Source organism: Lycium ferocissimum, chromosome 4, assembly GCF_029784015.1.
Source record: "Lycium ferocissimum isolate CSIRO_LF1 chromosome 4, AGI_CSIRO_Lferr_CH_V1, whole genome shotgun sequence".
Classification (NCBI taxonomy): domain Eukaryota; kingdom Viridiplantae; phylum Streptophyta; class Magnoliopsida; order Solanales; family Solanaceae; genus Lycium; species Lycium ferocissimum.
This window is the reverse complement of record NC_081345.1, coordinates 17,892,747-17,907,066: the sequence shown is the minus strand read 5'-3', so window position 1 is coordinate 17,907,066 and position 14,320 is coordinate 17,892,747. Positions and strand designations below refer to the sequence as shown.

Sequence of the window (14,320 nt, the reverse complement as noted above, 5' to 3'; positions counted from 1 at the left end):
AGCTAGGATAAACACCAACTGATGATGTGTGCTTCCTGGCAGGATTGTTAGTAGCTTAACCTTTTCTATGGTGGTCATTGATTCGAACCCAATTACCACTTTCCTTTTGGTAAAAAAGGAGGTGTTTGTGGCTAAGAAGTCTTGAACCCAAGACCTCCTCTAACTTCTGAGTCACCAAAACCAACAGGCCAAGACTTTTTCTTGTCAAAATAATAGATGATTGAAATATATGTTCTATGTACTCTCTGTAAATATTGGCATCATTTATGCAAAATGCTACACACCTACTATTCAAAGCGGTATGGCTCTAGACTCCAACTTTCAAATTATCCGTTTCTAACCTGCCTGAATTAAAGTTTCTCCCCAAATATTGAACCAACATTCATTCTCTCAGACGCCCATGTAAGATAAATAGCAATAGCAAAAAAGTAGGTAGATCAATGCCTACTTGCCTAGTAAAAAAGATTCAACACGTATTCTCTCAACTACCTAATTTGGAATAGGTATTCAGAGAAAACAGGTTCTGTAAATGCTGATGGAACAAATGAATCCATATTGTTTTAATGATCCAATTCGAGGCGTCAGGCATTGGATTCGTGAAAGGTGTGGAAATGTTAAACATAGAATATCAAAGATCTATACGTAATTTGTACGTAAAGTAATTTCTTAAGACATACAGAATTTGGACTAAAGCTATGGAGTTCGGCCGAACCCGCAATCTGAAGTCTAGCTCTCCCCTGCTTAATGCACATTACTTAATGGACATCTTAACTGCTCCAACATTACCATTTATATCAGCAACTATACGTTAATTTCAAGTATATTGATATCGGCTTTATGAATCTTCACTATCCAGCTTTGGATGCAGCACATTTCCTAAAGTATCATAAACCAGCAGGCCCTTCCCTTCCCTTATGTACAGAAATTGAGCACCCTATAGGTGAGGGCAATACTTACATTTCCAACAAGCGTCCACTAAACAATAAAGTGTTAGCTCGAAAACGATAAAAACACAGTAATTAACGTGGTTTGGATCGATGTTATCCTAGTCTACGGAGAACGGCCGGCACTTTCATTAATATCAAGGGAGAAAATAAGTTACAAGATTGAGTACTCTTAGGTTCTATGTTCTGTGCTACTACTTAATAAATCCTAGCTAGCATGTATTTATACTACTAGGTCTAATCCTTTCCTAAAAAGGATCTAAATCCTAATAACTCTCGAAAACCAACAAAGAAAAAAGTTTTCTTTTATTTCTTTCCGCTTTTGAGTAGGAATTAGTTTGAATATCTTCTCAACTTCACAATCTCCACCTTGAGATGAATTTCGAGCTTCCACATGAACGTCATTCAGTCCAATGTCTCTAAGCCTACGTGAGCTAACTCCGTATAGGAAACAAGAGATACTAACCGAAACCTTGTACATACTAGTAGCTCTACCTTTCCCTGCCGTTCTCCATCCTGACGCATTAGTTGATGCGAACTCCTGCCAAATTCATACAATGACTGAACTTGACAAGATGAACCACCTTGGTCAACATATCCGTTGCGTTGTCCTTAGTGTCAACCTTCAAGACATTAACTGTACCTTGTTCAAAAACATCACGAATAAAATCGAATCTGATATCAATGTGTTTGGTGAGATCATGAAATATCTGATTTTTTTATCAAGTGAATAGTGTTACGGTTCGCATTTCGCGAGCGGGATTAGCACTCGGAAAGCTACTTTGAACTTGTTAGTGCTCTTTCGGAATTTGTTTTGAAAAAGAGTCGCCACCTAATTTTTAGGAAATTAGGAAAACCAAAGGTGAAGGGTTTATCAAAATACAGTGATAAAACCTTCGTAATCCAAAGTTCTAGGTAATGGTTCTGGTGATCCCCTAGGGAAGGTGTTAGTGTAGGAAATCAATCCGTGACTTGTATTGATGTATGGAAGTCATTATATACAAAGTAGGTATCTCCTATTAGAATGATACTAGCCTAAATTACGGACCTCGATTACAATACATAAGGAAGGAGTATTTATAATGTTTACGTGTACTATTACATAGTCTATCAAAGGGAATATTTACAATGTTTACGTGTACTATTACATAGTCTATCACACCCCCGCAGTCGAAGCGGGAGGTTGTCGTACGCTTAGACTGTCCCTGAAATCATCAAAGAGCACGCGCGGAAGACCTTTAGTAAAGATATCTGCGATCCGGTAACGGGACGGACGTGAAGGACACGAACTTCTCCACAGGCAACTTTCTCACGTACGAAATGTATGTCCATCTCAATATGTTTAGTGCGTTGGTGCTGAACTGGATTACCTGATAGGTATATGGCACTAACATTATCACAATAAACTAATGTAGCTGTCCGAATGGGACAACGGAGCTCCAAGAGAAGGTTGCGAAGCCAACAGGACTCAGATACGACATTAGCGATGCCACGGTGTTCGTCCTCGGCACTCGACTTAGACATAGTAGGTTGCCGTTTGGATGACCATGAGAGGAGGTTATCGCCGAGGAAGACACAAGAACTGGGGATGTGGAGCGGCGAGTGTCCGACAACCACCCCAATCTGCGCATCAAGATAAGAGACAAGAGAGGCAATGGAGGATTTGTACGATGGAGACCAAAGTCAATAGTACCTTGAATGTATCGGACTACGCGTTTAAGAGCATGCATACGTGCAACCTTAGGATCATGCATGTGAAGGCATACTTGTTGAACCGCATAGGAGATGTCCGGTCTTGTAAATGTAAGGCATTTTAACGCGCCGGCCAACTTACGATATTGGGTGGGATCATCGCAAGGAGGCCCGCCGTGGCACCAAGTTTGGCTTTGGTGTCGACCGGTGTCTGACCGGCTTACGAGCAGTCATGCCCGCACGCTCTATAATATCTGCTGCATAATTTTCTCGAGAGAGAGAACATGTGGCATGAAGTCCGGGTAACAGCGATACCCAGAAAATAGCCGAGAGGGCCCAAATCCTTCATAGCAAATTTGGCACTAAGCAGAGGCATGATGGATTTCCTTAGAGCATCTGAGGAAGCTGTGAGAATAATATTATCAACATATAGCAGAATGTAAGCAATGTCAGAACCTCGACAATAAATAAAGAGAGAGTGATCAGATCTGCTATGTGAAAAACCAATGGTGGAGACATAGTCCGCAAGCGTTGGAACCATGCACGGGGAGCTTGCTTAAGGCCGTACAACGATTTTTTCAAGAGATGGACATGATGGGGATGTCAGATCCTTAAACCCAATAGGCTGATGCATATAAACGGTCTCATTAAGATTACCGTGTAGGAAAGCATTCTTGACGTCCAACCGATGAAATGGGCCAAGAGTGTGCAAGTGCAATGCTCAAGACAATATAATAGTAGCTTCGGTTTGACGATCGATCGAAGGTCTCGTCGCGATCCCAACTCCAACCTATCGAGACCCCGCCATCACAGACAAGACGGGCTTTGTGCCTCTCAAATGAACCATCAGATTTCTTTTTATGACGAAAAATCCACATAGAACGAATAAGATTCACATCAGTGGGACGTGGAACTAACTCCCATGTCTTATTATTAATTAGAGCATTATATTCATCAACCATGGCAGCTTTCCAATTGTGGTCATTTAGAGCACTGACAGGATTTCGCGGGATAGGCGAGATGGAGAGAATGCTGGAAGTATTTAAGTTGAACGGTTGTTTGGGTTTGAAAATCCCGTGTTGGCTTCTAGTAACCATGCGGGTGGGCTGCACGGCGATGATGGGTGGGGCGGTGGGGGTTGGGGGTCTTTGGCGAGCGACGTGGGGGGGGTGGTAGGATCACATTGGGCGTCACGGGTGGAGCAATGGGGGAGGGTCATTGGGCCGTGGCCACGGGTGCAGCAGCGGGGGAGGGGTGGACCGAGGGAACGACGGGTGGAGTAGGTGGAGACAGAAAATGCAGGGTATATGGGGAAATTCCATGGTCCAAAAATTCATAAGAGGTTGGGGTGGGGGAGTGCAATTTGGAGAAGGGAAATTGAGTTTCGTCAAAGATGACATGTCGTGAGATGATGATTTTGTTGGTGGATAAATCATAACACTTATATCCTCTATGATTCAACGGATAGCCCAAAAAGACACACGGGGTGGATCTTGCTTGTAACTTATGAATAGTCGTAGACGGGAAAAGTGGATAGCATAGACACCCAAAAACCGGAGATGAGAATAGGAGGGGGTTCGTTGATAGAGAACTTGCGTCGGTGATTTATACCCAAGGACTTTGGTGGGAAGTATATTGAGGAGGTATGTGGCCATTTGGAGAGCATGATGCCAAAAAGAGGGGGGACGGAGGAGTGGACAAGAAGAGTGCGCACTATGTTGTTAATGGATTTAATTTTTCGTTCCGCTTTGCCGTTTTGAGGAGAGGTATAGGGGCAAGAAAATCGAAAATTTATACCATTTGAGGCGCAAAAAGATTGAAAATGCCCATTGGCGAATTCCCGCCCATTGTCACATTGAATGTTTTTAATGTCTCTTTCGAATTGAGTCCGTATTAATGCCTTAAAAGATAGAAAAGTGGAATACACTTGGGACTTGTTAGAGATTGGAAAAGTCCAAAGAAAATTACTATAATCATCAAGAAAGAAAACATAATAGCGGTGCCCATTAGAACTTAAAACAGGAGATGTCCATAAATCACTATGAATGATGTCAAACGACATAGTAGTAAACGACAACGAATCATAAAATGGCAATTTAACATGTTTCCCCAAAAGACAAGAGGTGCAAAGAGAAGTTCGGGCCCTATTACATTCAATTAAGGCATTACTACGAAGAGAACTAAGAATAGCTTTTCCCGGATGGCCGAGGCGGGAATGCCACAAGCTAGGTGATGCGGCAAGGAAGGTGGATGGTGGAGTGGACCATTCTTTGGCATTGATAGGATACAATTCCCCGGTGTCTCACATCTCATTAGGCGGCTCCTCGGTAAATCCTTCACGAAAACCCAAGAGGATCAAACTCAACAGAAACATTATTATCCTTAGTGAATTTACGTACGGAAATAAGGTTTTTGATGAGTTTTGGAGCATGCAAGACATTTCGGAGACGTAATTGAGGATTAGGTGGGGGAAGGGATGTATGACCATAGCCTCGAATTGGAATAGTGCTACCATTACCAACAATGATTCCAGAATTATTGCTCAAATTAAAATAAGACGTGAGAGTACCTGAGTTGGCAGTCATGTGAGAAGTCGCCCCGGTGTCCATGTACCAATTTTCATCCGGTTGATGCATGGACAGAGTGTGCATGGCTGCCTCCACGTCTGTCGGAGTGTACCCCGAGTTTGGCGGAACGTGCATGGAATAGGCCTGCTGAGGCCGTGGACCCGCACCAAGAATGCCGGGCCGCCGGCCGCCACGTGGCGGGTCGGGCGCGCGACCGCCTCGTCGGATACGGGAAGGGTCGCGGCCACCGCCGGGGCGGCTGTGCAAGCGCAGGCCCCCGCTTGGCGGTGGGCGCTCCGCCGACCACCGGCCGCCGCCGGGCGCCCCCGCCGCCGCGGCCTTGTTTCCCGCGTTGTTGTTGTTGTTGGTATTCTTTCCCTTGTTCCTGTTAGAATTCCTGCCACGATTATTATCATGACGGTTAGTGGAATGATTGTTGCCGCCAGGTGGTGGAGAGGGAGTATCATTATCAACAAGTAGAGCCGCGAGATTGGAATCACGGGCACATTCCTTGGCTGCTGCATCTTCGAGCTTGAGTCTGGAGCACACTTCAGAGAAAGAAGGCAGCACATCCTTTTGTTGATGGTGGTGACAAAGTGTGCATACGTCTCCGGTGGCCGCGAGAAGTCGCAAGACGTACGTTGGTCGGACACCGGCGACCCGACGTTGGCAAGCGGATCTGTGAGAGACTTGAGCCTATTGTAATAGGCCATAACTGAGCCGAAGTCGGCCATTTTTGTGGTGGTGAATTCAGTTTCAAGGTACGCTGCCCTTGAGTGCTTATTATCTTGGAAAAGTTGAGCAACGCAATTCCAAGCCTTCTCGGCAACATCATCCGCCACGAGAATAGAGGTAAGAATATCATGGGAGACGGTGGCGTATATCCATTGAAGGACCACCACATCTAGCCGTTTCCACAGCGGAAGGTTAGCCGCCTTTGTTGCGTCGTACGCGGTGAGTTCAGCGGTGTCAGTTGGTGGTATGATGTGTTCAAGTACGGAGTGAACGAGGGCTAGGACTTTGAATAGTGTCGCCCATTCGTGATAATGGCCGGTTTCCATGTCTAGAGTGATTGGGATTAAAGATTTCACATTCGTGACGGTTAAAAAGCGAAATGAAAATTTTTGTTGTCGGCCATCAAGGGAGAAGAGGGAGGAGGAAAGGGTGACGGCTAGGTTTAGGGTTAGAAGAGAGAGAGAGAGAGAGAGAGAGAGAGAGAGAGGTGGACGGCTAGGGTTTTGGGGAGAAACCTAGTCTGATACCATGTAGGAAATCAATCCGTGACTTGTATTGATGTATGAAAGTCATTATATACAAAGTAGGTATCTCCTATTAGAATGATACTAGCCTAAATTACAGGACCTGATTACAATACATAAGGAAGGGAATATTTACAATGTTTACGTGTACTATTACATAGTCTATCAAAGGGAATATTTACAATGTTTACGTGTACTATTACATAGTCTATCAGTTAGGCACCCTAGTATTAAGGATCCGTACTATACGGTTGACCTTCGAATTCCTGTGTACGATTAATTGCTTTAATTGTTTATTCAGTGTTTACATCCCACATTTATAAAAGACTTGTTTACTTCCCACATTTATAAAAGACTGTCATTATTGCATATCTTTAATTTTGATATTTTTTTTTTAATATATTCCCCTTATATATGGGTATTTTAGGTTCGGACTTATAATATCTAGATAAGAGTAGTTTCTTTTTATATACAAGGATAATGTACTTTATACATTAAAAAAAGTGTAAAAATCTTCTAGTTTTTGATACATATGTGTTTGTATATACTTTGTTATAACCATACACGTTCATTCGGGCCAATCCGCATAATACGTTTGAACGCCTTACCTAACACTTCATATTTACGAACGTTTTTCACTTATTCAAACGATTTTGACTTATGAAATAACTTGTTTTGTTATCAACGGTCCATAGACATGTATATACATACAATTAATTTTGGAATTGGGTTTTAAATCCTAAAAATGTGACTTAGTTTCTAAAAGGGGCGTTTTAGTTTGGGCTTGGCTCAGATTTATATTTTTTCTGATTCTTTTCTGAAAACCAACTGAGGCTCAACCAAAAAATTTCCTTAGCTTTATTTTTCTTTGGGCTTGGCCCAGAAATCACTTTTTTGTTTTTTTTTTCCAAAAAGGCCTTCGTTTTTCATCGCTGGGCTTCGCCCAAATTATTTTAACTTAGATTTGATTTTTGTCCAAAGACTACAAAAGGTATATTCCTTGACTCAAAATCGATCCTGTTAAAAAAGAAAAAGAAATAACACTTGTGTCCTTAAAATCCTTTTGTCTTTCAAAATGACTTTATTAGTTGCCCATTTTATTTTTGGGAAAATTGTTATGTTAGATTTGGTTTTATGAAAATCGTTTGGGGACCTAAAGTCAACTAAACGGCATAAGCACCGTTGTCCTAAGACGGCTAGTTCAAATAATAAAGATTCCAATATATGTATATGAGTTTTTTCAAGGGATTTCAAATACCAATACAACACCTCACAAATAAGAGGAAAAAACAGCTTAAATAACTAAATAAAAAGAAGAAGGGTAGGCTAGGGGCATGCCAAGCCCCTAATTGGCCATTTTCACCATGGCTGGGCCTTCTATGCATTTAATATATATTGGCTTCCATTTCGCCTTCATTGGACTCGATAATATGAAAGAATTGCCTGTTGGGCCCCAACAGGTTGGCTTTGCCTTGGCCCGAATGGCCCATGCAGTGGAGGAGGGAAAAAGAAAAAGGACCCAGTTAGAATTTATTCGTTGAACTTATCACACACATGTACACACACACACACACACACACACATATATAACTCACATATAAGACAACAAATATGCACATGTACATACCGCTTTAGGTTACTAGGCTTTGGCAGCCCTAGATTGGATACAAAAGAAAGATACCCGAGTCACCCTTTTCCTTTTACTTTTGGACTTAATGAAATCTGGTCTACCCTTCATTGAATTTGAATTGGGCTAGGCCTATTTTTTTTCTAAAATGAAGCTAAGTTAAAAATTAAGGCTTAATGGGATTTCCATCCCCTTTTACTCATTTAATGTATATACCCTATATATAACTAGCCTGCTTAGTCATATACACACAATATACCTATGATATACACACATAATGTGTATATCAAGTGTATATTATGTGTATACCTTCTTCTTTTCTTAATAACTTAACATACTTTTATGTCTATCTAGCCTTGAATATGTTTTTGAACCTATGACTCAACCAATTACCTAAATATTTATTCCCAGTTTTATAAATGATGATCATCTCTCCCACTCTAAGACTGTCTTAGGTTCAAAACTAGTTAAGCCAATGCTGAATATCACGTCCTTAGTCTTCAACTAAGCGCACGTGCGGCACTTGACAACTCGCTCACGTTCTTGCACAACTTGCTCACGATCTTGCTATGCCAAGTCAGCCTAGTTTACTACACTCAAGATCGCTAAGGGAATAGTAATTGAGAAAGACAAGAGAAATTTGCTAGAAGGAAGCTTTTTATTATAGAAGACTTGTTGGATTTTTGCTTGATGGATTTTTACAAATGTATGCCCCTCTATTTATACTACTCACCTAGTAATAATGGATAAATAATAATTGTTACACAAGTCCCTCTATATTTACAAGTAGGTCCCCTCAGAATTCTTCTACATGCCCAGAATATTCTAAGGCTTCTTAAGAAAGTCTTCCTAAATATTTTATAAGAATCTAGAGTCTCTCCAAGAAAACTCTCCATTGTGGCTCTAGAATCTTCCCACAAATGCTAGCATTCTTTGCCATGTAAGTATCCACATGTCTAAAATATGTGCTTATGTGGCAAGATGACTTGGAAGGTCATCATATCTCCCCCACCTGATGTTGCGATGACCGCGGCGCATTGCTGTAACATAAACTCTCGAATCTTGTCCTTAAATTGCCACAAGTCTTCGTATCGCTCCCATGTGGCCTCCTCCGGTGATTGCCCCTTCCAATGGACCAAAAACATGGCGTTGGCTTTCTGCCCTTGTCTTCGCCTGACCTGGTAATCAATGATAGCCTCAATCTCCCGATCATGAGAGACGGTAATAGTAATTGGCGCCCGACTCGACTGACCTCGGCTGGGATCATCCTTGTCTTTATGGTATGGCTTGAGCACGCTAGCATGGAAGACGGGGTGAATCTTAAGATGAGACGGTAACTCTAACTTATATGAGATCTTGCCCACTTTGGCAACGATCCTAAACGGCCCCTCATACTTCGGTACCAAGTTCTGGTGCATGTCCCATAGTGTCTTAAACTGCCTCGGATTAAACTTCACCAAAACCATGTCCCCAACCTTATAATCTGTGGGACGACGCTTGCGGTCGGCAAACTTCTTCATCTTTCTTTGCCTTGTCCAAGTAGGACTTAGCAAGCAAAGTCCGTCTTCCGAACCCCTTTGGCCATATGGTAAGCCCCCAAACTCTTCCCCTCGAACGCTGCCGGTAGTGAATGTGGAGTTTGTGGTTGTTGGCCTGTGGCTAGCTCAAATGGTGTCCGACCTGTGGACTCACTCCGTTGCAGGTTATAGGAGAACTGGGCTAGGTCTAAGAGCCTTGCCCAATCCTTCTGATGTGCACTCACATAATGCCTCAAATAGCACTCCAATAAAGCATTGACCCGTTCTGTTTGTCCATCCGTTTGCGGGTGGAAACTAGTGGAAAAGTGCAGCTCCGTGCCAAGTATATCGAACAACTCCCTCCAGAAGTTCCCAGTGAAGCGGGGGTCTCGATCACTGATGATATGCCTTGGTAAGCCCCAATATTTCACCACGTTCTTGAAGAATAGTTTGGCGGCTTCCTTAGTCGTACATCTGGTGAAATGGGCATGAAAGTGGCATACTTCGAAAATCTATCCACGACCACCATGATAGTTCCACAACCGTCGGACTTCGGTAGACAGGTGATAAAGTCCATAGTCACGCTCTCCCATGGACGCTCCGCTATTGGTAGTGGCTCCAAAAGTACTCCGGGCTGCCTTTGCTCAACCTTGTCTTGTTGGTACACAAGATAAGTCTGCACATGACACTCTATGTCCTCACGCATGCGCGGCCAATAATAGACCGACTCAACCAAGGCTCTAGTGCGGCGTTGACCTGGTGACCGGCCCATAAGGTGTCGTGGCTCTCCTTCATAATACGTCGCCTAACATCTCCAAACTTCGGCACGTATACTCTCCAACCTGTGGTGAGCAATATACAGTCTTCCACCCAAAAGCGCCTCGTCTTCCCCTGGGTGGCTAACTCCATAAGTTGCTTAGCTGTGGGATCATGTTGCATGCCTTCCTTTATAGCCTCTCGGATATCCCAACTTGCTGAAGTAATGGCAGCAAGCTCGGCCTTTCTACTCAAGGCATCGGCTACAACGTTACCCTTGCCCGGCTTATACTCCAACACATAGTCGAACTCAGCTAAGAAATCTTGCCACCTAGCTTGTTTTGGTGTGAGCTTCTTCTGTGTCTGAAAGTAGCTAGTGGCCACATTGTCAGTCTTGACCACGAACTTCGACCTCAGCAAATAATGTCTCCATGTGCGAAGACAATGCACAATGACGACAGCATCTCCTTCTTCGCACCGTGTAACGCCGCTCCGTATCGTTCAACTTGGCGGCTCTCGAACGCTATGGGATGCCTATCTTGCATCAGGACACCCCCAATGGCAAATTCAGAAGCATCTGTATGCACCTCGAACATTTTGCTAAAGTCGGGTAGCGCTAGAACTGGCTCCTTTAGTTGTTTCCTAAGCTCCTCCAACTCAGGCGGTGCCATGCGATAAGGGGCGAATGCGGGTGGCTTGGCCCCTGGCTCCAACTCAATCTTATGATCCACCTCACGTCTAGGAGGCAAGCGCTTAGGTAGCTCATCGGGCATGACATTCTTGTTTTCCTCGAGCAACTTCTCTATGCAAGGCGGCAGTATCTCACCCGGGGCCCTTGTATTCTTCCAAACTTTTAAATGGTTGCCATGAATGTCGGCTCTTCTTTTTTAAGACCTTTGATTAGCTGCATAGCTGAAAGTTGTGTTTGGCCCCTTGTATGCGGCATGGTCACTGTAGGCACCATGCAAGCTCCTTCTCGCTCCAAGACCAAGAGACGTTTGAGGTAGGGGTCGATCATCGCATGGCAGTGCCTAAAGAACTCTTGCCGCAGAACAATGTCAAAGATATCCATAGTAGTGGCGGTAAAATTTGTCGTACCTTTCCAGTCGCCTAATTTGACACTAACGCCATTAGCTACACCACGAGCATTTTCTCCGTTTAGCATTCGGTCTTGATGAGGCGTTAATGGAGCAAGCTTCAACTCTAGTCTCTTCGGCTGCAGCCTCGGTCACAAAATTGTGAGTCGCTCCAGTGTCCACTAATGCACGAGCGAGCTTGTTGTTTATGGTGAGATCCACGTATTGATTTTTATTCTCATCGGGTTGGATAGGTTGCTTCTTGATAGCGCCACATATGCTTATCATACCTAACTGTGCGGTGCCTGAACCCTCTCCTTGCGTCTGCTCCTTTCGTTCACGGACCATTGCATTGAGGCTCTTCAAGTCGGGGCAATTTCTGAAGCCGTGTGGTCCTTCACATATGTAGCATCCCTTCTTCTCGATCTGCGCCTTCTTCTTGGCATAGCCCTGACGACCACTTGACTTTTTGTCGTCGAACTTGTTGGCATTTTGAGTCCTGGAGTAGTGTTGTTGAGAGTCCTTGTTCTTACCACGGTCTCCCCCACCTTTGGCATTACCACCCCTTGACTCATTGCCTTTCCCTTTGTCGTGTTTGTTATGCTTGAAATCCATTAAAGACTCGGCCTCCACTATGGCTTGGTCTATATCCCTGACTTGCCGGCGTTGCAACTCTTGCTTGCCCGATTACGCAACCCATCCATGAAGTGAAATAACAAGTCATCGCTTGTGAGGTTGGGAATTTGAAGCATAAGGGTGGTGAACTCCTTGACATAGTCGCGAATGCTCCCTGTCTGCTTCAACTCTCTAAGTTTGCTCCTTGCCTCGTACAAGACATTATTTGGGAAGAAGCGCCGTCGAACTCATTCTTGAACTGATCCCACGTGTTGATTGTGCATAGACCTCTATCAGCATCGGCGACCTTTCTTCTCCACCATAGCATGGCAGTCTCTGTTAGGTACAACATAGCGGTGTTGATCTTGGCCTCATCGTCCCTCACTTTGCCATGCCTGAAATAGTTCTCCAAGTGCCAAAGAAAGTTCTCCACCTCTTGTGCATCACGAACCCCTTTGAACACCGGTGGCTTGGGAGCCTCGATCTTAGCTTCCCTCGTCACAACAACATTGTTGGCTGCCTCGATCACGCCAACATTGACCTGCTCTTCGAGTGCCACTATCTTTGCCTTCATGGCATCGATAGTACTCAACGCCTCCATGAGTCTTCACTCTAAAGCAGTGATGGTTTGCTTTACCTCAATCTCGGCCTGCATACGCCCCTCCAAGTCATTTCGGATGCTTTCAATTTCTTCAAGAGTATGCCCCTCAAGAATGCTAAGAGTGCCCTCCACCTTGCCCAAACGTTGGCCAAATATGTCGATGGCGTCCATCCCCACATTAACCTTCATAACCCACTCTTTACCGAGCGAGACGTCCTCGGACAGGACCTCCACGTCATCCTCGCTCGCCTCAGTGGTAGATGGTTCTTGGGATGTAAGCCCTTCATTTGGCACAACCTCTGGCAGCACCTCGTGGCTCTTGTTGGCGGCATTCCTCTTTTTGTTATGACTCTTCTTGCCAGCAGCATCCTGGATGACGTTGGCTTGGGTTTTAGCAGCGTTGATTTCTCCGTCGTTTGACATTCCCTTAGTCGTAACCTTCGCTCTGATACCACGTTGTCACGTCCTTAGTCTTCAACTAAGCGCACGTGCGGCACTTGACAACTCGCTCACGTTCTTGCACAACTTGCTCACGATCTTGCTATGCCAAGTCAGCCTAGTTTACTACACTCAAGATCGCTAAGGGAATAGTAATTAAGAAAGACAAGAGAAATTTGCTAGAAGGAAGCTTTTTATTATAGAAGACTTGTTGGATTTTTGCTTGATGGATTTTTACAAATGTATGCCCCTCTATTTATACTACTCACCTAGGGCTAATGGATAAATAATAATTGTTACACAAGTCCCTCTATATTTACAAGTAGGTCCCCTCTCTAGAATTCTCTACATGCCTAGAATATTCTAAGGCTTCTTAAGAAAGTCTTCCTAAATATTTTATAAGAATCTAGAGTTTCTCCAAGAAAACTCTCCATGGCTCTAGAATCTTCCCACAAATGCTAGCATCTTTGCCATGTAAGCATCCACATGTCTAAAATATGTGCTTATGTGGCAAGATGACTTGGAAGGTCATCACATGAAGCAGGTAATCAAGCTTGGCAGAAACTCAGGTTTGTAGTAGCTTATATAGCAGAATGCAGGAAGATCTAATAGAATACCTTAACTGTTTCATTATTCTAAGCATGTTCATACAATGCACCAAATAAAAAATAACTGAGGCCATGGGAAGTAGTTTGTCATGCCCATCAAGAACACGATGCACAAGATATAAAAAACCTATGATTTAGACAAACAGGTTCAGCATAAACAAAACAAGATTTAACTAAGTCTAGGTACTCAAAAGCAGGATGTAAAGTATATAAAAAAAAACTGTAGTTTGAACAAACAAGCATAGCACAAGCAGAACAAGATTTAAGTAGATTTTAGGTGCTCAGAGATAGCATAAGAATGGCCTTTCCAGCCCCAGTCAAGTTTTAGTAGAATGAAAGCAGTGCACAGAAAGGCACACAGGACACATATGTACTAAGACTTAGCTAAAATGAAAAAAAGAGGAAAGAAGCAACTATGACATCCAATTTTTGCCAAATTTTAAGAGGGGGGGATAACACAAGGTATTTAAACAAAGTAAATGATTGAGATTTGGCACTTTCCTAAAGTAAACTCAATATCCATACTTCAACCTAATCAATTGTTTTTGCTATTTTTGTATGAAATCAATCAGCTATGCATCTACAAGTTCACCATTTGGTTCTAGTCAAAGAGAGGAAAA

The 14,320-nt window shown here is 43.4% G+C and overlaps 1 long non-coding RNA gene across 1 annotated transcript; it reads right to left on the bottom strand.

The window, feature by feature from the left end:
• Positions 1–377: 377 nt before the first annotated feature.
• On the bottom strand, positions 378–13,735 carry LOC132051668 (uncharacterized). Its single transcript, XR_009413849.1, has 3 exons — positions 13,628–13,735; positions 6,666–8,567; positions 378–1,879 (listed from the first exon to the last, which is right to left on the bottom strand). It is a non-coding gene; the product is annotated as an uncharacterized LOC132051668 (long non-coding RNA).
• Positions 13,736–14,320: the final 585 nt, after the last annotated feature.